Source organism: Protopterus annectens, chromosome 4.part1 (genome assembly GCF_019279795.1).
Source record: "Protopterus annectens isolate FY-2018-M chromosome 4.part1, PAN1.0, whole genome shotgun sequence".
NCBI lineage: Eukaryota > Metazoa > Chordata > Ceratodontiformes > Protopteridae > Protopterus > Protopterus annectens.
This window is the reverse complement of record NC_056734.1, coordinates 415685934-415711613: the sequence shown is the minus strand read 5'-3', so window position 1 is coordinate 415711613 and position 25680 is coordinate 415685934. Positions and strand designations below refer to the sequence as shown.

At 42.7% G+C, this 25680-nt stretch overlaps 1 protein-coding gene across 1 annotated transcript in view; it reads right to left on the bottom strand.

Moving 5' to 3' along the window:
- UGGT1 (UDP-glucose glycoprotein glucosyltransferase 1) overlaps positions 1-25680 on the bottom strand; it is a gene marked incomplete in the record, with an annotated part of 2149769 nt that overhangs the window by 629116 nt on the left and 1494973 nt on the right.

Here is a 25680-nt window from a genome sequence, read left to right as displayed (position 1 = left end):
GGTAATACTAATTTTGTTAAATTCATAAGTAAATTTTAAAAAATCTGTCAAAGTTGAAAGATGTTCTACAAAAGATTTTACCACTACTTCATTACCATCAAATAAAATAAAAATATCATCTAGGTACCGCGTGTACCATTTTACTTATCTTTTGAATACACTGTCCTCAAACAGAAAACTCTTTTCCCAAAAACACAAGACACTATTAGCGAAACTCCCCTCACATGGGTAACCCATGGCAACTCCAGACATTTGTTAATGATTTACATGAGAAAAGATATCTGGCTAGTGTGTATAGGAAGCCCACTCATTCTAACAATGTCCTACACTATGATAGTTCACATCCGTTCCACCAGAAGAGGGCAGTGGTAAAAGGACAACTTGTCCGAGCGGCCAGAATGTCATCTTTATTTTCTGCCTTCCTGATAGAAGTAGACAAACTAAAGGATATGTTTTTGAAAAGATCTTACCCTTTGGAATTATTAGAAAACTTAATTCTGGAAGTAACTACTAAAAGGAGTAAAGGTTTTTACAGGCCTATATTAAATGGTAGTCGTCTCAATAGTAATATTTCAACATCTCACATTGCAACCAACTTAGTAAGCTCTAGTGACAATTTGAATGTGAAAGTTGAACAGACCACTGCCTTAATTACACCTTTTTCCAACACCTCTGGATGGATAAAGAGTATATTGACCAAAAATTGGGTTGTTATATCCACTGATCTTACAATACGTAACAAATTGGGCGAAAGACCAAAATTTATATTTAGAAGAGGCTAAAATAATAAAATTGGAACAGAAAGAGACACTGTGGCAGCTGCTACTAGGTGCTGATTCTTCACCGGGATTGAATGACACAATTAATATTAAATGTTTTCTATTATATAGATAGTAAGGCTAGTATTAATTGTGTTATTATGAACATAAGTAGATTAGATAGTTTAACTTTCATGTTGAATGTATTTATTCATTAGGTAATTTACATTCACATTTGTCTAAGACTGTTTGAATTTATTTTCAGATTCATTTAAAGCGTAAAAACATAGTATTTTTGAATTAGAGATAATTTCAAGATCATTATCAAGACATGTTAGATAATGACATTTTGAGATAGAATACATTAGCATCCATATTCTGAGAAACTGGATATAAATAATAACAGTAGTAATATTATGAAGTTTTATTTTTTACCGTTTATTTCATAATTCCACATTTTTCACTTTTTAATAAGAAAGTAACACGTAATTTTTAATTAAATAATTTTAAAAGTAATGTTAAATAGGTAGAATTTATATGGTCTGTAATGACTTTGCATATAATAACATAATGAATTTGGAATGATTTTTTTACTTTTACTATTAAGCATTGTAATAGATTAAATGTGTGATTCATTTTACATCACATCCTGTTATGTATAAAAACGGGAACATGGGAGAGTTCCCGTTTTTCTGATGAAGTCCATGGTTTAAAATAAAGTGGAAGAAAGCGCTAAAACGTATTTACTTCAACTGTCATTCTTTGCTGCAAAAGTTCAAGCCGTTTGGTCTGTTGTTCAGTTTTTCGTTTTCTGACTAGTCCGGATTTATCTTTCTTAATAGAGCCCTAGAATCCCTATCAGAGGGGACAGGGTTTTTTGCAGTGGAAGCTTTAACCCCCTTGGGACACTGAGATATAGTTTCAGGGTCAGCAGCAGGGTTTTTATATAGGAATTTATGAGAATCCGGGACCCTGTAGTATCTGTCTGGCTTAGCAGGTGCAGGGGGTAAAGAGTCAGGGGACAGTCCGGACTCTGAAAATACATCATCTACAATGTCTAGAACAGGTGGAATAGCAAGGGGTCTGTGTTGAGGAAGAAACAGAAAGTCTCTGAGCCTTTTCTTAGATTCTGAATAATCTTGGCTCTCCCAGTGGAAAGGCTCCGTCATAGTATGCAGTGTTTCCCCAAAAGAATAGTCCTCAGGAGGAGAGGCTGAAGGAATGGATTTCTTCAGCATCAGAATCCTCATAGGGAAGCATGGAGTAATCCTGTTCAGAAGAGGAATCAGAGGAAATAGATACCTGATCAGAAGAATCATACTCTGTCTCTTGCCTAGGCCTCTTAACAGGAGGGGGATGGGAGCCCCTGATCAAAGTAATTAGGTCTTCGGCCATTTTGAGCATCTGTTTTTTAGGCATGGAAGTCTGAGTAGGAGAATGCTGTACTTGTTTCTTTGTCTTTAGAGCTGCTTTAGTCTTTGAAGCTGAAGATGGCTTAACATATAGTTGTGTAGGTCTGAAGACACCCTCAGAAGCCGATGCCTGCTCAGCGGCTCCGGACCCATCTGAGGGAGTGATTTCCAAGTGTCCAATACCTTGAGTTTCCAGAGGCCCAGTTGGCTCCACGTGGGAGTCGGCAGCGGCCTGTGGCTCTGAGGTAGCAGGCGCTAGGGGCTGCGAAAGTGTCACACTGAGAACCGGCGAAATGGCGACTGGCCTAGAAGAGGCTTCGTCGTCAGTTTTGGACCTCGGATGCCTATCCTTGTCCTTGTGTTTTTTGTAACCTCCGGTTGTCGGCTGTTCCGCCGGCATTATATAATTAAATCTTCGGCCAAAGTAATGAAATGCAAAATCGAACCCAAGCTTGATAGTGCGTTGGTTAAATCTAGCACAAAACCGACAGCTAGCAATGTTGTGATCAGGGCCTAGGCAAGGAATACAGTAAGAGTTAAAATCCTTATGAGGTATTTGCTTCCCACAAGAAATACAGTTGTTAACTTTTTCTGACATCGGTCTGGAGCAAGAAAAAAGTTTCCCCAATGGGGTACTTAGCTTTAATGAAGACTTCGGTTCTGAAATTCAGATTTGAAAATCTCAGGAGTCGGCCGACCATCACTTGCGAACTGCTTTTGCTATGGGCACCGCGCGGCAAGAAAGACTGAAGAAAATGGCATCAGCTGCATCTTTTATACCCCTGGCACACTGACGTCAGGGAGGAGGCAACAGCAACCGAAGCCAGACCTAGACTTTGGAATTCTGGCTGACTGAGGGTAGCCTGCCAGCAGGATAACCCAAGAGTAATGACTGCAACAGTGAAACACGAACATATATATATATAAACTAAATATATAAATGCACCTTAGAAACCTAAAATTTACCTTCAACTAAAAGCAAATACACCACAAAGGCTTTTGAGTATAGTGAAGGAAAGAAAAGATATAGAATGGGGGATGGCGGGTGGGTAACCCAGACTGCAACAGTGAATACACTCTAACATCTACATTTATGGTAAGTGTACACAACTGTACTATGTTGTTCGTGTTTCACTGTTGCAGTCATTACATTTGGGTAGAATCCCAAAGCTATGAATGGGAGGATGGAATTAAAACAGCATTAGGAGCAGCTATAAGGCCCTGCAGGACTGCAGTGGCAAAGCCTGCCCTGGATTTAGAGAAGAGAAGTCGTAAAACAGCTAACACTTTTACATTTGAAACGTGAACATATGAACTGAGCTTCAAGTAGCAGCTTCTAGAATGTCTTTGGTTGGGACCCCTCTGAGAAAAGCTGCTGAAGTAGAGGCAGCCCTGGTGGAATGGGATCTGATCCCCTTGGACACAGGTTTACCATGGTGCAATGGTGCAAGTAGCAGAAATGAATGCAATGGCTTATCCATTTAGAAATCGTCTGCTTTAATATAGCCTTCCCCTCTGATCCTGCAGCAAATGCTACCAGTAGTTGCTCAGACTTTTAGAGATTTTGTCTTGTTTAAGTAGAATCTTGGTTGTTTGTGTACATCCAATGAATGCAGAATCCGCTCCCCCTTGTTCTGCGGATTTGGGAAAAAGGCTGGCAGGTGAATGGTCTGGTTAACAGCCACACTGGATACCACCTTAGGCATAAAAGAAGGATTGGTCCTGAGGGCCACCTTGTCCGGGTAAAAAATAATGAAAGGCTCCACTGCCATGAGAGCCTCTAATTCTGAAACCCTTCTAGCTGAAGTGACTGCCAAAAGAAAAGCTGTCTTCCAAGAAAGAAATGTTATATCCGCAGTAGCTGCTGGTTCAAAAGGAGGCAGAGTGAGTTTTTCCAGCACAAAATTGAGGTCCCATGCAGGAGTTGGTGCTCTCCTGGGAGGCCTTAAATTTTTGGCCCCTCTGAGATACTGTTTTAGCAGTGGATGAGAAAAGAGGGGAGGCTCCGTATTGTAATGGGCCGAGATGGCAGAGGCATGGATTTTTACTGAATAAAAAGATAGGCCCTTGTCAAGCATCTCAGTTACATATTGTAAAATCTGAGGAATATTTGGCTTTGCTGTGTCTATTCCTTGTGCTTGGTTCCAAGCACAGAATCTCTTCCATTTTTCAGCATAAGATTTTCTAGTACTAGGCCTTCTGGTTTCCAAAATGACATCCATCACAGGTTTACTGAGAGATGTGGTTTGAATAATTAGTTGATTAGCCATGCTGCAAGATTCAGAGTTTGGAGCTGAGTGTGCAGAATCTGATAGTTCTGCTGAGACAATAGATGAGGTGTTTGAGGCAAGTACCACTGTGGAAGGTGTGACATACTCCTTAGAAGCGGGTACCAGTGTTGGCGAGGCCAGACCGGAGCAATTAGAATCATTTTTGTTTTTTCCTGTCTGGCTTTTAGTAAGACCTTGGAGAGTAGAGGCAGAGGGGGAATGCATAGACTGATAGGTTTTTCCAGCTGATGGATACAGCATCCACTTTCCATGCTTTTTTGTGATGAGTTCTTGTGCAGAATTTGTCCAACTGATAGTTTTGGGGAGAGGCAAATAGATTTATGTCTGGGCTTCCCCATTTCTGTGTTAACATGCTGAAGATATGTGGATCCAGTTTCCATTCATCCATAAGATTTCTGCTTAGGTCGTCTGCCAGAGCATTTTGCTTTCCTGGCAGGAAATGAGCTTGAAGATGTATTTGGTAAGTCAAGGCTGTGTTCCACAAGGCCATGGCTAGTCTGCAAAGGGGGTAGGAATGGGTACCCTCCTGCTTGTTTATGTACCACATAACTGTGGTGTTATCCGTCTTTATCAGTAGTTGTCCTGGATGAAGCAAGTCCTTGACAGCTGTCAGAGCATTCTGAACAGCTAGCATTGCTTTCTGGTTGATATGTAGATGCATTTGGTTTGGGCTCCATTTGCCCTGAATGCATCTCCCTGCCAGGTGGGCCCCCCAAGCATAGTCCAATGCATCTGTAGTTAGGGTTTGGGTGGCAGGGGGTAGAGTGAATGACAGCCCCTTGTTTTGGCAACATGTCTCTGCCCACCAAAGAAACTCCTGTTGTAGACAGGGAATAAAATGAATCACTGTTTCCAGGCTGTGACAATGTTGACTCCATAAACTTTTTAGGTACCACTGAAGTTTCCTCATATGCAGTCACGCATATGGAATTAGTAGAATGCAGGATGCCATGAACCCCAAAGCCTGCAGAATTTGTCTTGCAGATAACTGGGGTTTTGTTGCCATTTGTTTGAAGTATGTTGTCAATTGCATTTGTTTGTCTGGCGTGAGGTAAGCCATCTGGACAGTTGTATTCAAGCTTGCACCCAGGAATGTGATTATTTGAGAGGGTACCAGTTGTGATTTCTTTTCGTTTATGGTGTCCGAGGGGTACAGATTTCATTTCCATACTTTGCCAATTCCAAACGGATGGCCAGATCTGCCACAAAACCAGTAAGCAGAGGCCCAGAAGCAAGTCATGTCCCTCATGGATATGGGGGCTATTCAGCCGGTACCAGAAAAGGAAAAAGGACAAGGATTTTATTCAAGACTTCCTGGTACCCAGAAAAGCCAAATCATGGCGTCCAATACTGGACTTATCGATTCTGAACACGTTCTGGACATTCCAAAATTCAAAATGCTGACTTTACAACAGCTACTGCCTATCTTCTTCTTCTTTTGGCTTTTCCTGGTTAGGGGTCGCCACAGCGGATCACCTGTCCGCTCATGATTGGCAGTGGAGTTTTACAGTGTCGAGTTGCCAGCCCGGCACCCAACCTTCCACAGAAGGCACACACATACACACACACACACACACACACACACACACACACACACACACCTAGGGCCAATTTAGAGTTTCCAGTCCACCTACTGCATATGTCTTTGGGATATGGGAGGAAACAGAAGCACCCGGAGGAAACCCACGTGACCACAGGGAGGACATGCAGACTCCGCACAGAAGGCACCCCAGCTGAGAATCGGAACGGAGAACCTCTTGCTGTGAGCCGGCAACACTAACTGATGCATCACTGTGGCCGCCCTCAGGCAAGAATGCCTGGTTAGTAACTCTAGACTTAAAAGAGGCATACCTGCATATCCCAATAAAAGAATCTTGCAGAAGATACCTCCGCTTCAAAGCAGTTATTTGTATTTCCAATTCTCTGCACTGCCCTTTGGCTTATCTACTGCGCAAAGGGTCTTTACAAAGTGCCTGGCACCAGTAATTGCAGTCTGCAGACAAAGAAACATTCAAATTTATCCTTATCTGGACGACTGTCTCATCCAGGCAGAGAACAAGGACACACTTCTTCAACATCTGGTGTTTGTAAAAAGGCTTCTAGCATGCCTAGCAGATTTTGCTCCTTGAGCCAGGCATGCCTTCTTATCACAGATCCAGTAACGGCGGCCCTGCAAGAGGCCTTCAAGGAATCAAAACCACATTGCAAAGTATGCTTTCCAACCTGTTCTGCTGAATGCAATAAATCCTGTAACTCTATTTTCCACACAATCAGAAATCAACATAATTTTCTGTTTCAGTAAGCCCATAACATGCTGTTGATATTTAAGCATATGAAACTGGCAGTTTAAAGCCCTGATTGCCAAGGTTGCAGACGTATAAACCTTCTTACCCCATCTATCCAGCACCCTGGAATCTCTATCAGAAGGGGTAGGATTTTTGGCTGTAGAAGCTTTAACATCCTTGGGACCCTGAGAAATAGTCTCAGGATCAGCAGCAGGATTTTTGAAAAGAAATTTGTGGGAGTCAGGGACCCTGTAATATCTGTCTGGCTTACTAGGAGCCGGAGGCAAGAAATCAGGGGCCATGCTTGATTCCGAGAACACATCATCAACAATGTCTAATGCAGGAGGTATTGCCAAAGGTCTATGTTGAGGAAGAAGCAGGAAATCCCTAAGCCTCTTTTTTGATTCAGAGAAGTCCCGACTCTCCCAGTGAAAATGTTCCCTTAAAGTATGCAAAGTCTTTCCAAACGAGTAATCCTCAGGAGGAGATGCAGATGGGATGGATTCCTCTGCATCAGAATTTTCATAAGGTGGAATAGAAAATTCCTGATCAGAAGAAATGGAAACCTGATCTGAAGATTCATAATCAGTGCCTTGCCTAGACCTCTTAGCAGGGGGGGATTGGGAACCCCTGATCAAGGTAATTAAATCGTCAGCCATTTTGATCATTTGTTTTTAGGCATAGGGGCCTGAGCATGTGGTTCATGCATCAGTTTTTTAGACATTTAAGTTGTTTTTGACCTTGTTTTTGTTGATGGTGTCGGTTTAATATAAAAATGTTGAGGCCTGAAAACACCCTCAGAAGCCGATGCCTGCTCAGCAGCTCCGGACCCATCCAAGGGAGAGACATCCGTGGGTTCAATACTTTGCGAATCTCATGGCATACCGGACTCCAAATGGGTCTCGGTAGAAGCCTGTGACTCAAAAGTAGTGGGTATCAGGGGCTGCAAAAGCGCCTCACTCAGTACTGGTGAACCGGTGACTGGCTTAGGAGAAGCTTCGTCGTCGGTTTTGGACCTCGACGGTCTGTCTCTTTTTCCTTGCGTTTTTTGTGAACTCCGTTAGTCGGATAGCTAACAGACGACATTTCATAGTTAAATCTTGAACCAAAATATTTAGAAGCAAAAATATAACGACGCTTAATAGTGCATTGGTTACATTTAGCACAAAACCAACAGCAAGAGACGTTGTGATCAGGGCCTAGGCAAGGAATACAGTACAAATGAAAATCCTTATGAGGTATTTGCTTCCCACAAGTAATGCAATTATTAACTTTTACTGACATCGGTAAGGAGCAAGAAAAAGTTTCCCCAACGGGGTACTTAGCTTTAGTTTGAAGACTTTGGTTCTGAAACTCAAAAACGAAAATTTCAGGAGTCGGCCGACCGGCATTGCGAACTGCTTCTGCTTCGGGCACCGCGTGGCAAGAAAGACAGATTAAAATGGCGTCGGCTGCATGTTTTATACCCCTGACAACCTGACGTCATGAAAGAGGGGACAGCAACTGACGCAGGAACCAAGACTTTGTTATTCAGGCCGACTGAGGGCAACCTGCCAGCAGATTACCCAAATGTAATGACTGCAACAGTGAAATACGAAGAACATCTGCACAGGTATATAGTTTATACACATTTCTGCTCTCTTCTAGCAGGGTACACTGTGGTGACATTCTTGAAGCTCAGTAGATAACACATTAATATTCACAAATGATATACGATTATTTACAAAATTCCAGATAGCTGGCCTGGCAGTGTCACACCTTTATATTAATATTTTCAAGTGATATATAATTATTTATAAAATTCCAGCCAGCTGGGCTGGCAGCATTTTGGTTTGTCACAGCACTAAAAAGAAGCTAAAGTAAAATCCGGATCCTATCTTGTGGCGGGATTTCTTAGATAACTCTTTTTCTAGCAGCTTTTGAACTTCTATGGTTGCTTGATCCCTCTGATTGGGTGCAACATCGGGGATTTTCCTCCATGATCTCGGGGAAGAGAGTGAAGGGGATGTGCTAGCCTCTGGTAATGATTCTCTGCACCCAAGTATTGGAGGTTATTTGTAGCCAGACTGTCGAGTGTAGTGAGTGTCTTCCCCCCCGACTGCTTCCAGAGGTAAGCAATCAGGCCTCTTTTCAGAAGTGCTGGTTGGGCTGTCTGGAACCCTGGTTTCGCAGGCCACCTTTGCCTCACGGTCAGCAACTTCCATCTAAGCTTCCCCTCTGCCCTGAGGGGAGCCACCACATGTATCCTGGAAAGGCCCCTGGGACTACTGAATCACTTATTTCCACTCCTCCTGGAGTAGGATCACTGAGGAGTAGAAAAATGAATGCCGATGGCAGACAGTCTTTCCATCCTTCTCACACCTGGCTGGTGTTTCCTTCACCTTAGGGCAGAACAAAGATGATCTGTCAAAAGGAGGATTGACGAAGGAAGACTTGAAGGGCTCTGTGAATTCACACAAGCACATCCAGGTGTGGTGCCTTATGGCAACACTGGAACCTGCAGCTCTGGTCGTGCCTTCTGCTGTGTGTGCAGTGAGCTGTATGGATGAGTTTAATATAGACTCCAGGGTGGCTAGCTGAAAGGTGACCTTGTCCTGCACCTTGTCCGACACTGTTCTTTTATCTTATAATTCCTTAATCAGAACTCTCTGGAGTCTAGTAAAATGTGCCATGAATTTCAAAGATCTGAGTGCAAGGGTCGATGAAGTGTAGACCTCCTTTCCAAATCTGCCCATCATCCTAGACTCCCAGTTAGGAAGATGGACAGTAGAACCCTCATTGGCAAGTTCTTTCTTGGTGGCAGCCACCACCACCATGGCATCCCTTGGCCCAATATTGGTGGTCTTCAGGAGGTGATAACATTTTGTCCCAAATACGGGGAACAGGCTCCATGGAGTCAGGGGCCTTCCAAGCCCGCTGCGCGATCAGTTTAACAAGATCCTCAGCGGGTGGGGTCACCCAGGAAGTAGACGGTCGAGCACCGAATGCTTGCAAGTACATGGATTCCTCTGAAGTCAGGTTGTGAGGCTTCCAGTTACCCCTTTGCTTGAGGATCTCTAGGACTTCTCCTTTGGAGACGTCTTCAGTGGGTGACTGGGAGGAACCTTCCCCTTCATCGAAATCCATGTCCTCAGTGAGATTCTTCCAGGGAATATAGGCGTTTCCTCTTGCATGTGCTCTTACGGGGGGGGGGTCCTCAGAAGGGATCTCTGAGGAAGACTCTTAAGAAGAGGGGCCCTGTACAAGGTAATGAAATGTTGATGCTCGCTGTCCTGTCATGGAAATTGGTGTCAGCTCTGGACCAGAAGAGATGGTAATATGACACTCTGATGCAGGAGGAACCAGCTGAGAGCCCGCAGAGGCTAAAGCTCTCTCCATAACCTTGAAGGCAGGACCCTCCAAGGAGGAGGAGCGGGAGCCCAAAACCGAGAAAGACAACCTCGGAACTGGGGTCACACACCACCCTGAGAGTTCACCCCCGAAGCAAGAGCCAGGGAAGGACCTGCAACCGACAAAGTCCCGAGAGCCACGGGTGGCTTTGCATAAAAAAACAGGAGCTGATTCGAGACCCTCAGAACCAGCGGTGGACTCTTGGCTGCAAAAATCTGTCTGTTTCAAAGAGGGGACTGAAGACATAATAGTAACATATGGTGCTAAGGTAGGGATGCCCAACGGCACTAGAACAGCTGGTACTGGGGGGAATCGAAGTGCTGGGCTCCAAAACCCCGGTAAAAGTCAGAGGAGGAGACACTAAAGGAGTCCTTGGAGAAGATACCTCAACTCCAGGAGGGAGAGGGGCCTGAGAAGGGGCAGGAATACCTCTGGCCACCAACAGCTGATCCACCAATGTTATGACATCTAACTTGGAGAGACTCATGGAGGATCAAACGGACAATCCTGAAGGGGACGCAGGTCATTCCAGAAAGGGACTGGGCAAATAGTCCGCAAAAGGGTCTACGGAAGGTGAATACCTCGTCCTGGGAAAAAGATTCAGATTTGGTTTTAGCACAGAGGAGGTGGGAACAGTCTGCTGAGGCGCCACTGGTGAGGTTGGCTTTGAGCTGGAAACTAAAGATGGCGGTGCCAGTGCTGGTGCTGAAGGCACCACAGTGGCAGTAGTCGGTGCCAAGGATTCTTTAAGTTGTACTTTTGGTACCTTTGCTTTTGGTTCCATGGAGGTAGCTGTAGCCTTATGTTTTTGTGCCACCGGTGTCCATGGGGAATGCAGGTACCAAGTGGCTCTTCTTTTTGACAGTGTCTGATTTGGAGGGGGGGTGACAGACTTGGACAAAGCTTCACTAAAGGTAATTTTTAATAAGCCCTTCAAAATGAGCTTATTCCGATGTTCGACCAAGGCCCAGTTACTAAAGGCCTGGCTGATGTCGCAATTTTGGTCAAGATCGGATGTATAACAGGAGGAAGAAAATCATGGCAAAAATTAGGAGGTGTAGCACCCAGCAGATAAAAACACTCATTAAACTAAACCAACTCAGAGAACAAATAAAGTCTACCAAAGCCAAATTTGAGATAAGTTTGGCCTCCCAGGCCAAGGACAACCACAAAGCATTCTTTAGCTATGTCTGCAAAATACGCAATTGTGTGCAGAGCTCATTGTAAATGCAGCCACCTATTCTGAGCCAGAAGATATAGTAAACCTCCTGGCTGATAAATTCAACTCCAACTTTACTCCTCTCTCCCCATCAACCTTCCCTCAGGAAATATCAAATAAAACTCCCCCTACTATCACTAGGTAACAGGTCCTTAATCCTCTCTCTAAAACCAAGAACACTGCATAAATGGGCTCAGACACTATCCCAGGACGCCTTCTAAATAGCATGAAATATGACCTATCAGGGCCTCTGGAATTACTATTTAATGGTAGACTCCAAACTGGCTTTGTGCCTCATGAATGGAGAAAGGCAACAGTCATCCCTTTGCACAAAGGTGGGCCCATCTACACACCCTGGAAATGACAGATTCTTAAGTCTCACTAGTCTTATATATAAAGGCATGGAAGGAATCATCATGGAGATGATCAACAGAAATATAGTAAACCTCCAGACACTGGACCCAACCCAGTCTGGTTTTGTAAAGGGCAGATCATGCCTACTCAACCTCGAGGGCATCTTTGAGAAGGTCACCAAAGCAAAAGATGAGGGCAAAATCATTCACACTGCCTAGCTGGACCTGGTCAAGGCATTTGACAAAATACCCCAGTCGGCACTGTTGACAAACTCAAGAGGTTAGGTAAAAACCCATATGTCACCCAGTGGATAGCCAACTGGCTATCAGACAGGACCCAGGAAGTTAGAATTGGGGAGTCTACCACTACAAAGAGGCCAATCACAAGTGGAGTCCCTCAGAGATCAGTCCTTGGACCGCTCCTTTTTGTCATTTACTTCTCAGAAGTCAAGGCCAATGTCAGTGGTCTCTGGCTAACTAAATTTGCAGATTGCAAATTAGGAGCTGTCACTGAATCTCACACTGACAAAAATGCTCTCCAGGAGTGGCTAATACAAACAACTGGTGTCAGAGTCATGGACTAAAACTAAATGCCAAGAAATGCACAATAGTATCCTTTGGGAAGTCATCCATCCTGGGTAACTATCATACTGACAATACACCCCTTAGAGTTGACCCAGTAGTCAGGGACTTAGGGACACACAGACAGTAATCTAGCCTTTGATCATCGCTTGTCTACAGTGGTGAGGAAATCATTCTATGTTGCACCACTTATAAACAAAGGTATGGCATCCAAGTCCAAGGAAGTCATTGTTCCACTGGGTTCGACATTCATCAGACCCATCGAGTGCAATGCCCCCTTTGGTATGTACCTAATCAGGCATATCCAACAAATGGAACGTCCACAGAGGTTCTCACTAAAAGAATACCGGGCATAAGTAATACGTCCTATGCAGACCACCTCAAGGCCTTATCCCTGTATTGTCTCCTACAGGCTTTTGAGGGGAGATTTATGCCTGGCATACAGGGCATTGTCAAACCCCACTCTGCTGGACCTCTTGCATATCCACAAAACAAACAGTACTAGAATTACCCGTTCTAAAGACTTAAACCTTGCCTGTGATATAAATGGGTATGCATCCCAGAGACTATCCCGTCTATGGAACAGGCTCCTCATCCATGTGAAGCAAAGTTCCTCCCTAATCCAATTCAAGTGCAACCTGGACAACTGGATGGGAAACCGGAAATCCATCCCTGGTTTGGAACCTATGTCTTTGATGCAAACAGGTAACTTGTAAATGGCTCATCTCCCAGGCTCATGCTTACACTTATCAAGGGTATCAGAACTAGTCAGAGATTTGGGATGCATGGCTAGGCTTAAAAAGGCCCCATTGGTCATTAGCCTAGTAAACACCTATAAGAAGCTCCTAGGCAATAAACATAAGAAAGATGTCCATCAGAATTGGGCATCTTTCTTCCACAGTCTTGGCACTGTTTAAATCCTGAAGTGTCCTTATGCTTTTCCGCCATTTTGAAAGAGGTAACAACGAAACACAACAACACACACACAAAAAGGACAGTAGGAAGGTCTACCAATGATGGCAGACAAGAAATAGCAAAGGGTATAAGAGAAGAAAGAAAGAAATACCAACAATGGTATTAAGAATTATCGCAAACGGTAAGAAAGGCGGGAAAGGGGTTACCAACAATGTTAACAGAGACTTCTACAGGTACAGGGTAGAGAATCCAAACATACCCAGCTGAGAAATATATGGTATAATCAAGAAAATATATAGGTGTCGAAAGAAACAAGAAGATATAAGAAATTTTAAGACTTAGCTGAGAGCAATGGCTGATGCATCTTGCTGACAGAGCGGCAAATGAGATCTGAGGTAATGTAGAATGTGGGTAGAGTCTTAGCTTGAGAGTTTTTTTTTTTTTTTAACTGGAGTGAGCTGTATAACGGATGAGCCAGTTCTGAAGATCGGAGCAGAGTCCCATTCATCAAGAATGAACGAAGACTGACATCAGATTAAAAGATATCCTACTCAAATTCCTGTGGTATTGGGAAAAAAAAAACTGAAAATTTCCTTATACTGGGCATATATATAACTAGTTGGGAAGAGGGAGGTACTGCTTTTCCTAACACGGATCTTTACTTAAATTCAACCGTTATCAATACAATACTCCTGTGGCTTAATTCATCATATTCATCCAGCTGGAAATCAATTCATCACAATATGTTACTAGTAAATGATAAATCAATATTTGATCCTCTGATTAAAATAGAAAGAAATGGCTAACGAAGTTCGCAGATGACTGCAAACTAGGAGCCATAATCGAAACTATGTGGACATCCTACAAAAGGGCCTCACTGAGACAGATGCCTGGTGTCAAAGCCATGGCCTCAAGCTCAATGCCAAAAAGTGCATTGTCATCCCTTTTGGTAAAAACTCTGTACCCATGAACATAGGCGGTAGTACAATTAACACTGAAAGTGTGATACGAGACCTTGGGACACAGGTGGACAGTAGTCTCTCCTATGATAATCACATTGCCACAGTAGTCAGGAAATCCTTCTACGTGGCACAACCCATCACAAAAGGTTTCTCATCCAGAAAAAAAGAGGTCATTGTTCCCCTCTACTCATCACTCATTAGACCCATTATAGAGTACAATGCCCCTTTTGGTATGTACCTCACAAGACATCTACAACTGGAAAGGCAGCAGAAATACCTCATAAAGAGGATTAACGGCCTCAAACAGATGCCCTACGCAGACCGTCTCAAAAAACTCCAGCTTTACTCTGTCGCATATCACCTACTCAGAGGTGCTCTCTGCCTAACATACAGAGCTATGTCAAACTCAGAGCTGTTGGACATGCTCCACTTAAAGAAATCCCAATCCCTCAAAGCTATACGCGCTAGGGACCTAAACCTTGTCACCACAATAAACAGAACATGCCGGAGGGATAGATTCCTGTCCCAGAAACTTCCCATACTCTGGAATAAAATACCTATCTATATCAAACAAAGCTCCTCATTAGCACTCCAAGAAAAATCTTGATGATTGGATGGGAAATAGGAAATTCACCCCGGGGATCACCACTGTGGCTCTGCTTGACAGTGGCACAGGAAATTAATTTTATTGGGTGGCAAAAGCCACGGTACCTTTTTGGCTGGGCTTGTATAGGCCCCAGGGCCGATAGCCTAGTACCTACCTATGAACCTATGTCTTTATGTGGACCTTAAAAGCTTTTATGCTGAATGATAAAGAGAAACTCGCATTCTTTCCTTTCATAAGTCAGTTATTGTTAAATTTCAAAAGACTTATGTATTCTAATCATACAATTAAAAACTTATAAACAACAGTATTCCCGATAGTTTTTACTAGTGAATGTTTGATTTTAAAATGTTAGAGTTACAGAAAAGTAACTTGTATTGGCACCAGTTTTAAAATTCACTCAACAATGGCACTAAATATACATAACCAACTGATATTGCCAACATCCTAGCAGATAGGTTCAGTGCTAACTTTACCCCCCTCTCACCCCCTAGAGGGCCCATCTCTATACCGGAAAAATGCAAAGTTCCTATAATCACGGCTGCACAGGTAAAAAACACACTCTCCAAAGCCAAGAACACAGCATCCATGGGACCTGACAATATCCCAGGCTGCATTCTACACGAACTACAGAATGAACTGGCACCCTACCTAAGTACTGTGTTCAATCATAGCCTCACCTCAGGCTTTGTACCCACTGAATGGCGCACCGCAATGGTTATCCCACTCCACAAAGGGGGAGCCACAATGGACACCGGGAACTACTGCCCCATTAGCCTGACGAGCCTGGTCTGCAAGGCCATGGAACGTATCATTGTGGAACTCATAAACAAGGACATTGGTAATCTCCAAACTCTGGACCCTACCCAGTTTGGATTTGTAAAAGCCAGATCATGTCTCCTAAACCTGATTGACTTCTTTGAAGCAGTCACCAAAGCCATAGATGAGGGTAAAATGGTTCACACAGCTTATCTAGATCTCACCAAGGCTTTCAACACCATCCTCCACTCTGGAATTATAGATAAGCTCACTAAGCTAGGTATAAATCCCTATGTCACAAGATGGGTTTCCAACTGGCTCATGGACAGAACCCACACTGTGAAAGTAGCAGATTCCAAATCCGACAACAGACCAGTGACAAGTGGAGTACCACAGGATTCAGTCCTGGGTCCTCTCCTGTTTGGTATCTACTTCTCTGAAGTGCAGGCCAACAAAGAAGGTCTTTGGCTAACAAAGTTCGCAGATGACTGCAAACTAGGAGCCATAATCGAAACTCCTAACGATGTGGACAAACTACAAAAGGGCCTCACTGAGACAGATACCTGGTGTCAAAGCCATGGCCTGAAGCTCAATGTCAAAAAGTGTACTGTCATCCCCTTTGGTAAAAACTCTGTACCCATGAACTACTACATAGCTGGTAGTCTACTTAATGCCAAAAATGTGATAAGAGACCTTGGGACACAGGTGGACAGTAGTCTCTCCTTTGATAATCACATCGCCACAGTGGTCAGGAAATCCTTCTACGTGGCTCATCTCATCACAAAAGGATTCTCACCCAGAAAAAAAGAGGTCATTGTTCCCCTCTACTCATCACTCATTAGACCCATTATAGAGTACAATGCCCCTTTTGGTATGTACCTCACAAGACATCTACAACAACTGGAAAGACCACAGAAATACCTCACAAAGAGGATTACTGGCCTCAAACAGATGCCCTATGCAGACAGTCTCAAAAAACTACAGCTTTACTCCATTGCATATCGCCTACTCAGGGGCGATCTCTGCCCAACATACAAAGCTATGTCAAACCCAGAGCTATTGGACATGCTCCACTTAAAGAAATCCCAATCCCTCCGAGCTACACGCTCTAGGGACCTAAACCTTGTCACCACAATAAACAGAACATGCTGGAGGGATAGATTCCTGTCCCAGAGACTTCCCATACTCTGGAACAGACTACCTAGGTCAAACAGAGCTTTTCATTAGCACTCTTCAAGAAAAATCTTGATGATTAGATGGGAAATGGGAAATTCACCCCGGGGATCACTTCTGTGGCTCTGCTCGACAGGGGCACAGGAAAATTATTTTCATGGGTGGCGAAAGCCAGGGTACATTTTTTGGCTAGGCTTGTATGGGCCCTAGGGCCGATAGCCTAGTACCTACCTATGAACCTATGAGCAGATTATCTGATGGCCAGATACAGCTTGCAGAACTGTAACTGGCTTGATATTCAAACTTGTAAAGAATTCATTCAGAATAAAATTACATTACATTTGAGACACATACTAAAACCATACCTAAAATATTAGAATTAATTTCTATTATCAGTAATGGTTCCATTATGAACAGCTCTTTCATAACAAAGGCATATAAAATCATTAGAAGTGACTCTGGCACTTAAGACTTAGCTTTCTGGAATTATTCAACTAAAACTAACAGAAGAATTTACAACAAATAATATAAAACTTTGTTTGAAATTAGTAGGAAAGACAAAATCTCCATACTGGAGAATTTACACATGGTGATTCTTACATAGAAACTTTTTAACCCCACAAAGTTGCCACAATTTATAAAAAGTAGAATATAAAATACTGAAGATGTGATTCAACAACGGATGCTGACTGGTTGCATATGATCATTAACTGTAAAATGGTAACATCCGTTTGGACTGATTTTAGGTATTTCTGCAAAGCATTGTGGAATGATAGCTGTATTATCACAGATTCTCTTATACTATTCAATGTTTCAATCTCAGAAGTCATACCAATATACCAAATACCTCCTTTATGGTCAATTTAATCAAGAGCAAGGAACGTCATTACAAAAAATTGGAAGTCTAAGACTACTATCTCATTAATAGTAAATTTATTAATTTACCTAAAGATGTTTGTAATAAAGAAATTTCTACCATACAAATGAGAATAATACATCAATTAATTGCTTGGCAGAAATTGTACAACTTATTAGAGAAGTATTAACTGTTTGTATTGGCATGCTTTGTTATGGACATTGTATACAGTTCATTTCTGTTATTTTTGTAAATAGTTTGTTTTAAAAACTATGATATAGTTGTTACAACCCCCCTCTGTGGACTATCATGCACTCTGTGTAGTGCATTTAGTTGTGTAGTATTTTCCTGTGCACTGTGATATATGTTTTTTTTCCAAGAGTTTTTTTATTTGATTTTACATTTCAAAAAAACAGTCATTCTTCACATTTTAAACTAAGAAGTGCAAAGCAGGGAACAACTACACAGTAACAAGAAAAAGTACAGTTGTGTACACTTACCATAAATGTAGATGTTCGTGTGTATTCACTGTTGCAGTCATTACATTTGGGTAATCTGCTGGCAAGTTGCCCTCAGTCGGCCTGAATTCCAACGTCTTGGGTCCTGCGTCGGTTGCTGTCTTCTCTTCCATGACGTCAGGGGTATAAAACATGCAGCAGACACCATTTTCTTTAGTTTTTCTTGCCCCCGATGTCAGGTGCCCCCAAAAAGGTAGCAATATTATATATATATATATATATATATATATATATATATATATATACACATGCATCAATATAAACTTTACCTTCATCTACAAGCAAATACACCACATAAGTTGTAGAAGATAGAGAGGGAAAGAAACTGTAGAATGACAGGGGGATGGCAGGAGGGTAACCTGGACTGCAACAGTGAATACACTTGAACATACATTTATGGTAAGTGTACACAACTGTACTATGTTCTTCGTGGTTCACTGTTGCAGTCATTACATTTGGGTAGAATCCCAAAGCTATGGTTGGGAGGCTGGAGCTAAACAGCATTAGGTGCAGCTATAAGGCCGTGCAGCACTGCAGTGGCAAAGCCTGCCCTGGACTTCGAGTAGAGAGGCAAATGGTAATGCTTTGTAAAGGTGTGAAGAGAACTCCTCTAGAATGTCTTTGGTTGGTACTCCTCTGAGAAAGGCTGCTGAAGTAGCTGCAGCTCTGGTGGAATGAGACCTAATGCCCTTGGGCACAGGTTTACCATGGTGTAAGTAGCAGAAACAGATGCAGTGGCTTATCCACTTTGAAATTGTCCGTTTTGAAATAGCCTTTCCTTCTGATCCTGCAGCATATGACACTAGTAATTGCTCAGTTTTTCTTAGAGCTTTAGTCCTGCTCAAGTAGAATCTTAGCTGTCTGTGTACGTCCAAGGAATGCAGAATTCTCTCTCCTTTGTTCTGCGGATTTGGATAAAAGGTTGCAGATGAATTGTTTGGTTAAGAGCCACACTGGAAACCACCTTAGGTATAAACGTAGGATTTGTCCTCAAAGACACCCTTGTCTGGGTAAAATATGATAAAAGGCTCTACAGCCATGAGGGCCTGTAGCTCTGAAACTCTTCTTGTTGAAGTAATTGCTAGTAGCAGGGCTGTCTTCCATGATAAGAACTTTATACCAGCGGTAGCAGCTGGTTCAAATGGAGGCAGGGTGAGCTTTTCCAACACATAATTGAGGTCCCATGCTGGTAATGGTGATCTTCTAGGAGGCCTTAAATTTTTGGCTCCTCTAAGATACTGCTTTAGTAAAGGATGAGAAAAGATTGGTGGCTCTGTATTGTAATGAGACGAAATGGCAGAGGCATGGATTTTGATTGATGAGAAAGATAGGCCTTTGTCAAGCATCTCAGTTAAGTATTGTAATATCTGAGGAATATGTGGTTCTGCTGCATCAGTTCCTTGTGCTTGATTCCAAGCACAGAATCTCTTCCATTTGTCAGCATAAGATTTTCTAGTACTAGGCCTTCTGGCTTCCAAAATGACATCCATCACAGCTTTACTGAGAGGTGTCGTTTGTATGATTACATGATTAGCCGTGCTGCCAGGTTCAGAGTCTGTAGTTGATTGTGCAGGATCTGTTTGTTTTGCTGGGACAATAGTTGTGGTCTTTGAGGCAAGGTCCAAGGTGGGTACTGAGACAAGTTCCTTAGGATTGGATACCAGTACTGGCGGGGCCAGTCCGGGGCAATTAATATCATCTTTGGCTTCTCTTGTCTGACTTTTAGCAGGACCTTGGGTAGAAGAGGCAGAGGAGGGAAAGTCGTAAACTGATCGTTTTTTCCAACTGAAGGATAGGGTGTCTACTTTCCATGCTTGTCTGTGATAAGTCCTTGTGCAGAATCTTTTCAACGGATAATTTTGAGGAGAGGCAAATAGATCTATGTCTGGGCTCCCCCAGTTCTCTGTTATCATGCTGAATACTTGTGGATTTACTTTCCACTCGTGAGGATCCATACGTTTTCTGCTTAAATAGTCTGCCAGAGTGTTTTGTTTTCCCGGCAGAAATTGAGCTTGAAGATGTATTTGGTAGGTCAAAGCTGTGTCCCACAGTGCCATGGCTAATCTGCCAAGGGGGCATGAGTGTGTGCCCCCTTGCCTGTTTATATACCACATGACTGTGGTGTTGTCCGTCTTTATCAGTAGTTGTCCTGAATGAAGTAAGTTCTTGAAGGCTGTTAGGGCATTTTGAACAGCTAGCATCTCTTTCTGGTTGATATGTAGATGCATTTGTTTTGGTTCCCATATGCCCTGAATGCATATTCCTGCCATGTCAGCCCCCCAGGCATAATCTGATGCATCTGTTGTTAAGGTTTGGCTGGCAGGGGGTAGAGTTAAGGGCCGTCCCATGTTTTGGTGACATGCCTTTGCCCACCATGGAAACTCCTGTTGCAGGCAGGGAATGAGAGGAATCATTGTTTCCAGACTGTGTGACTGTTGACTCCATAAACTTTTTAGGTACCATTGAAGTTTCCTCATATGCAGTCTTGCGTATGGAATTAGTAGGATGCAGGATGCCATGAAGCCCAGAGCCTGCAGAATTTGTCTTGCAGAAGACCGGGTTTTTGTTGCCATCAGTTTTGTTTGTCTGGCGTGAGGTAGGCCATCTGGGCAGTTGTATTTCAAACTTGCACCCAAGAATGTTATCTTTTGAGAGGGTACAAGTTGTGATTTCTTTTCATTTATTGTATACCCTAGGCATGTTAGAAGCCATTTCACAAACGCCAGGTGTTGAAGAAGTGTGTCCTTGTTCTCTGCTTGAATGAGAAAGTTGTCCAAGTAAGGGTATATTTGTATACTTCTTTGTCTGCAAAATGCAATTACTGGTGCCAGGCACTTTGTAAAGACCCTGGGCGCAGTAGATAAGCCAAAGGGCAGTGCAGAGAATTGGTAATGCATTAAGCCAGCCTTGAATCTGAGGTATCTTCTGCATGACTATCTTATTGGGACATGTAGGTATGCCTCTTTTAGGTCTAAAGTCACCAGCCAAGCATTCTTACCCAGCATGGGCAGAAGCTGCTGCAAAGTCAGCATTTTGAATTTTGGAATGTCCAGGTATGTGTTCAAAATCGATAAATCCAGTACTGGCCACCAGGCCTTGTCCTTTCTGGGTACCAAGAACAGTCTTGAGTAAAAACCTTGCCCTTTTTCCTGTTCTGGTACTGTCTGAATGACCCCCATATCCATGAGGGACATAACCTGTTTCTGTGCCTCTGCCCATTGATTTTTTGGCAGATCTGGCCAACCATTTGCCATTGGTAGTGTGTGGAAATGGAATCTGTATCCCTGTGATACGATGTTTAGCACCCACTTGTCCTGGGTTAACTGCCAATTTTGAGCAAAAAGTGCTAATTTTCCCCCTATGGGTGCTGCCAAAAGATAAGTGATTGGTGTAGGCAGAGGGAAGTCATTGGGATTGTTTTCTGTAGGTTTGCACTTTATCTCCTCCAGATTTGGAGGTGGATGCGCCCCATTGCTTTGACCTGTAGGAGTCTTGCGCCTGGTATCTGGAACTCTTAGGGCGTCTGGATTTGCCCCTTTGAGCTCTGTCTGACACTGGAAAGGACCAATTTTTTGTAGGCCAGTGTCTACTGAATCTTGGTGGCTGCACTTGTAAGAAGTCTAACAGTTTGCATAGACTTAGCTTTGTCTTCCATTTTCTTTAAAACCTCTTCTGCCTTAATACCAAACAGAGAATCATGCTGTAAAGGTGCATCTAGCAATTTAGCTTTAACATGATCAGGCAAACTTTGTTCCTTTAACCAGGCATGCCTCCTAATCACAGATCTAGTAACTGTGGCCCTGCAGGAGGCCTCTAAAGAATCAAAACCACATTGCAAAGTATGCTTTCCCACTTGTTCAGCTGTATGCAATAATTCCTGCAATTCTTTATTTTCTGCACATTCTGAAATCAACATCATTTTCTGTTTCAGCAATCCCATAACATGTTGTTGGTACTTAAGCATATGAAATTGACAGTTTAAGGCCCTGATTGCCAAGGTTGCAGATGTATAAACCTTTTTTCCCCCATCTGTCCAGTGCCCTTGAATCTCTGCCAGAGGGGGTAGGATTTTTTGCTGTTGAGGCCTTAACTCCCTTTGGACCCTGTGAAATAGTTTCAGGATCAACAGCAGGGTTTCTAAATAAAAATGTATGCGAGTCAGAGACCCTGTAATAACTGTCAGGCTTACTGGGAGCTGGAGGTAAGGAATCAGGGTTCAAGCTTGACTCCGAAAACACATCATCCACAATGTCTAAAACAGGGGGAATGGCTAAAGGCTTTTGCTGAGGGAGAAAAAGGAAATTCCTGAGCCTTTTTTTTGATTCTGAGAAGTCTTGACTCTCCCAGTAAAAATGCTCCCTCAAAGTATGCAAGGTTCCTCCAAATGAATAATCCTCAGGAGGAGATGCAGATGGAATAGACTCCTCAGCATCGCAATCCTCATAGGGAGGTAAAGATAATTCCTGATCAGAAGAGGAATCAGAAGAAATAGAAACCTGATCTAAAGATTCATAATCAGTGTCTTGCCTAGGCCTCTTATCTGGAGGGGGATGGGTACCCCTGATCAAGGTAATAAGGTCTTCAGCCATTTTGATCATCTGTTTTTTAGGCATAGAGGCCTGTGCATGTGGCTCATGCGTCTTTTTTTAGTTTTAGAAGTTGCTTTTATCTTTGATTTTGCAGCTGTCGTTGGTTTGATAGATAAATGTTGAGGTCTGAATACACCCTCAGAAGCCAGTGCCTGCTCAGCAGCTCCGGACCCATCCGAGGGAGCTACATCCTTTGGTCCAATACCTTGAGTATCTTGTGGCATGCCGGACTCCACATGGGTATCGGTAGAGCCCTGCGACTCGAAGGTAGTTGGTATCAGGGGCTGCGAAAGCGCCTCACTGAGTACTGGCGAACCGGCGACTGGCTTAGGAGAAGCTTCATCGGTTTTGGATCTCGACTGCCTTTCTCTGTCCTTTTCTTTGCGTTTTATGTACTCCGGTAGTTGGATTGCTATCCGACAACATTTCTGGGTAGTTAAATCTGTTTCCAAAATACTTTGATGCAAAAATATACTGACGCTTAATAGTGCGTTGGTTAAATCTAACACAAAACCGACAGCTAGGTACGTTGTGATCAGGGCCTAGGCAAGGAATACAGTATAAATGGAAATCCTTTGCTTCCCACAAGTAATGCAATTAACTTTTTCTGACATTGGTAAAAAGCAAGAAAAAAGTTTCCCCAACGGGGTACTTAGCTTTAGTGAAGGCTTGGTTCTGAAACTCAACTCGAATATTTCAGTAGTCAGCCGACCAGCACTTGCGAAATGCTTCTGCTTCGGGCACAGGGTGGCAAGAAAGACTAAAGAAATTGGCGTTGGCTGCATGTTTTATACCCCTGACGACCTGACATCATGGAAGTGAAGACAGCAACCAATGCAGGACCCAAGACTTTGGAATTCAGGCCGACTGAGGGCAACCTGCCAGCAGATTACCCAAATGTAATGACTGCAACAGTGAAACACGAAGAACATCAAACTACCTGGATAAATTTAACTGGCAAAAAGACAAAAAAAGGCAAATAACCACTGGGTACTAAGCCAGAGGATGATATATATATATATATATATATATATATATTTTTTTTTTTGGGTCTACTTTGTTTGATCAAAATACCATTATTTCAAACAAAGAAAGTACAACCTTACTTTCGCAAAAGTGCACTTCAACGAAAGTGCACTTTCGCGAATTCTGGTTCAGTGAACCAGCAAACTCAATAAAACAGAGCACTACAGTGGGGATAAAGGAATATACCTGTTTCCCCACTGTAGTGCAATCTTGGAGTTAGTATATTTAATGCAGTGAGGATGTGTGGGGTGAAGGGGGGCTTGCCCCCCTGCAAAATGGCGTTTAAATTACTTTTTTATTTTAATTGTCGGTTCGCTGAACTGGAATTTGCAAAAGTGCACTTTCGCGAAAGTAAGGTCATGCTTTCTTAGTTCAAAATAATGGTATTTTGATCAAAGAAAGTACAGCCATATAGATATATATATATATATATATATATATATATATACACACACACACATATATACACACAGACACAGAGACTATATATACATAAACAGGAAAGTTCTGACCTGAAATGCAATGTTTTCAAGAGCAGATGGTTGTTTAGTGGTATGCACAAGGAAAAGAAAACTGAATTAGTTAAAGCACAAAAACTGTCTAGAACTGCCAATGGTGGAGAGAACTTGGCTACAAGGAACCTCTAGTTGTAAGCAAAAGAGGATTTGGACAGCAGATTTAGTCTAATGCACCTTTTTCTGACCAACCTGTAGTGTCCAGATGAAAAGGCATCATGCAGCTTGTGCTGCACATCATTTAGCAGCCTTAACACTGGGCCTGACTAAATGCAATATTAATCAATATGACCTTAGTAATGGAGCATAAGCTTCAGTGAAACCATTCTAGACTCCACAGCAACTCTATTTACTTTCTAGATCAGGTAGTCTTTCAGTTACGGTTATCTAATCCCTCAGGAAATGACCCTAGTAAGCAGTACAATGTGTACTCTGATTTACAGAGCAGGGATACCAAGTGTGAAATGGCATATAACCTCCCCTAACACATTTACCTTTTTGTTTTCTTGCCTAGCAACAGTTCACTTAAGTGAAACTAATATAGAGATCCACAAGAAACCATACCTCTCAACATCTTAGTGCATTAAATCTGGGTAAAGTCAAACAATTGGGGGACAGAAGCCCAGAAATAAAACAAATGTGAAATATTGCTCTTATAAACTTAGAAAATGAAGAGAATTACAGGCTTTGCAATAGCATTAATTTTCTGAAGGGTATGAAGTCTAAAACTCAAATGTTTGTCATTATTTACTGACTACAGGTCTCAATGATTTGCCAGAAATCCAAAGACATTATGGGGAACAGACCAAAAATGAGAAGCAAAATTCTGGACAGTCTGCGAAAATCTGGAGAGCTGAGAAGTATACAGGAAGGCATGGTGATCCCAGGGTATGCCTTTAGCTGCAGTCTCAAAAACAAATGTCTGATAAGCAATGGGTACTTCCTACCCAACCCATAAGCCATGACTGGGAGCTTTTCCAGACATTTCCGTACTGCCAGTGGCACTGATCTAATCACAGGAAGGGCAGAAAGATTTTTTTTTTTTTGCCATATGGCCCTTATCACTTGATCACATGACAACAATGAAATACCAGGAACCCAAGAAGCCCTTTATCTTCTTAAAATGGTTATCAAAGACTGGATTTTCATGCAAGGAAGAAAGGACTGTACTTTCCTGAGGTAAACTTAGTGGGGAAAAAAGAGAGACTTGGCTGAAGGGTGGCTTTCTCACATTTCCTCTCTTAAGCCCTTCTCATGGAAAAAGCTTTTCAATGTCTCAGAAAATCTAAGCAATATACCCTGGAAAAAGTCTTAATTGCTACTCTGACTTCAATGTGAAACATGAAAGCTAACTGGCTACCTTTTTGCCATGTCTAGCAAGGCTGTGGTTAGCAGCTAATTTAGTGCACAAGATTACGGCTACACACTTCTAATAAGTATGAGAGGTGAATAAGGTCATACCATGCTTCATTG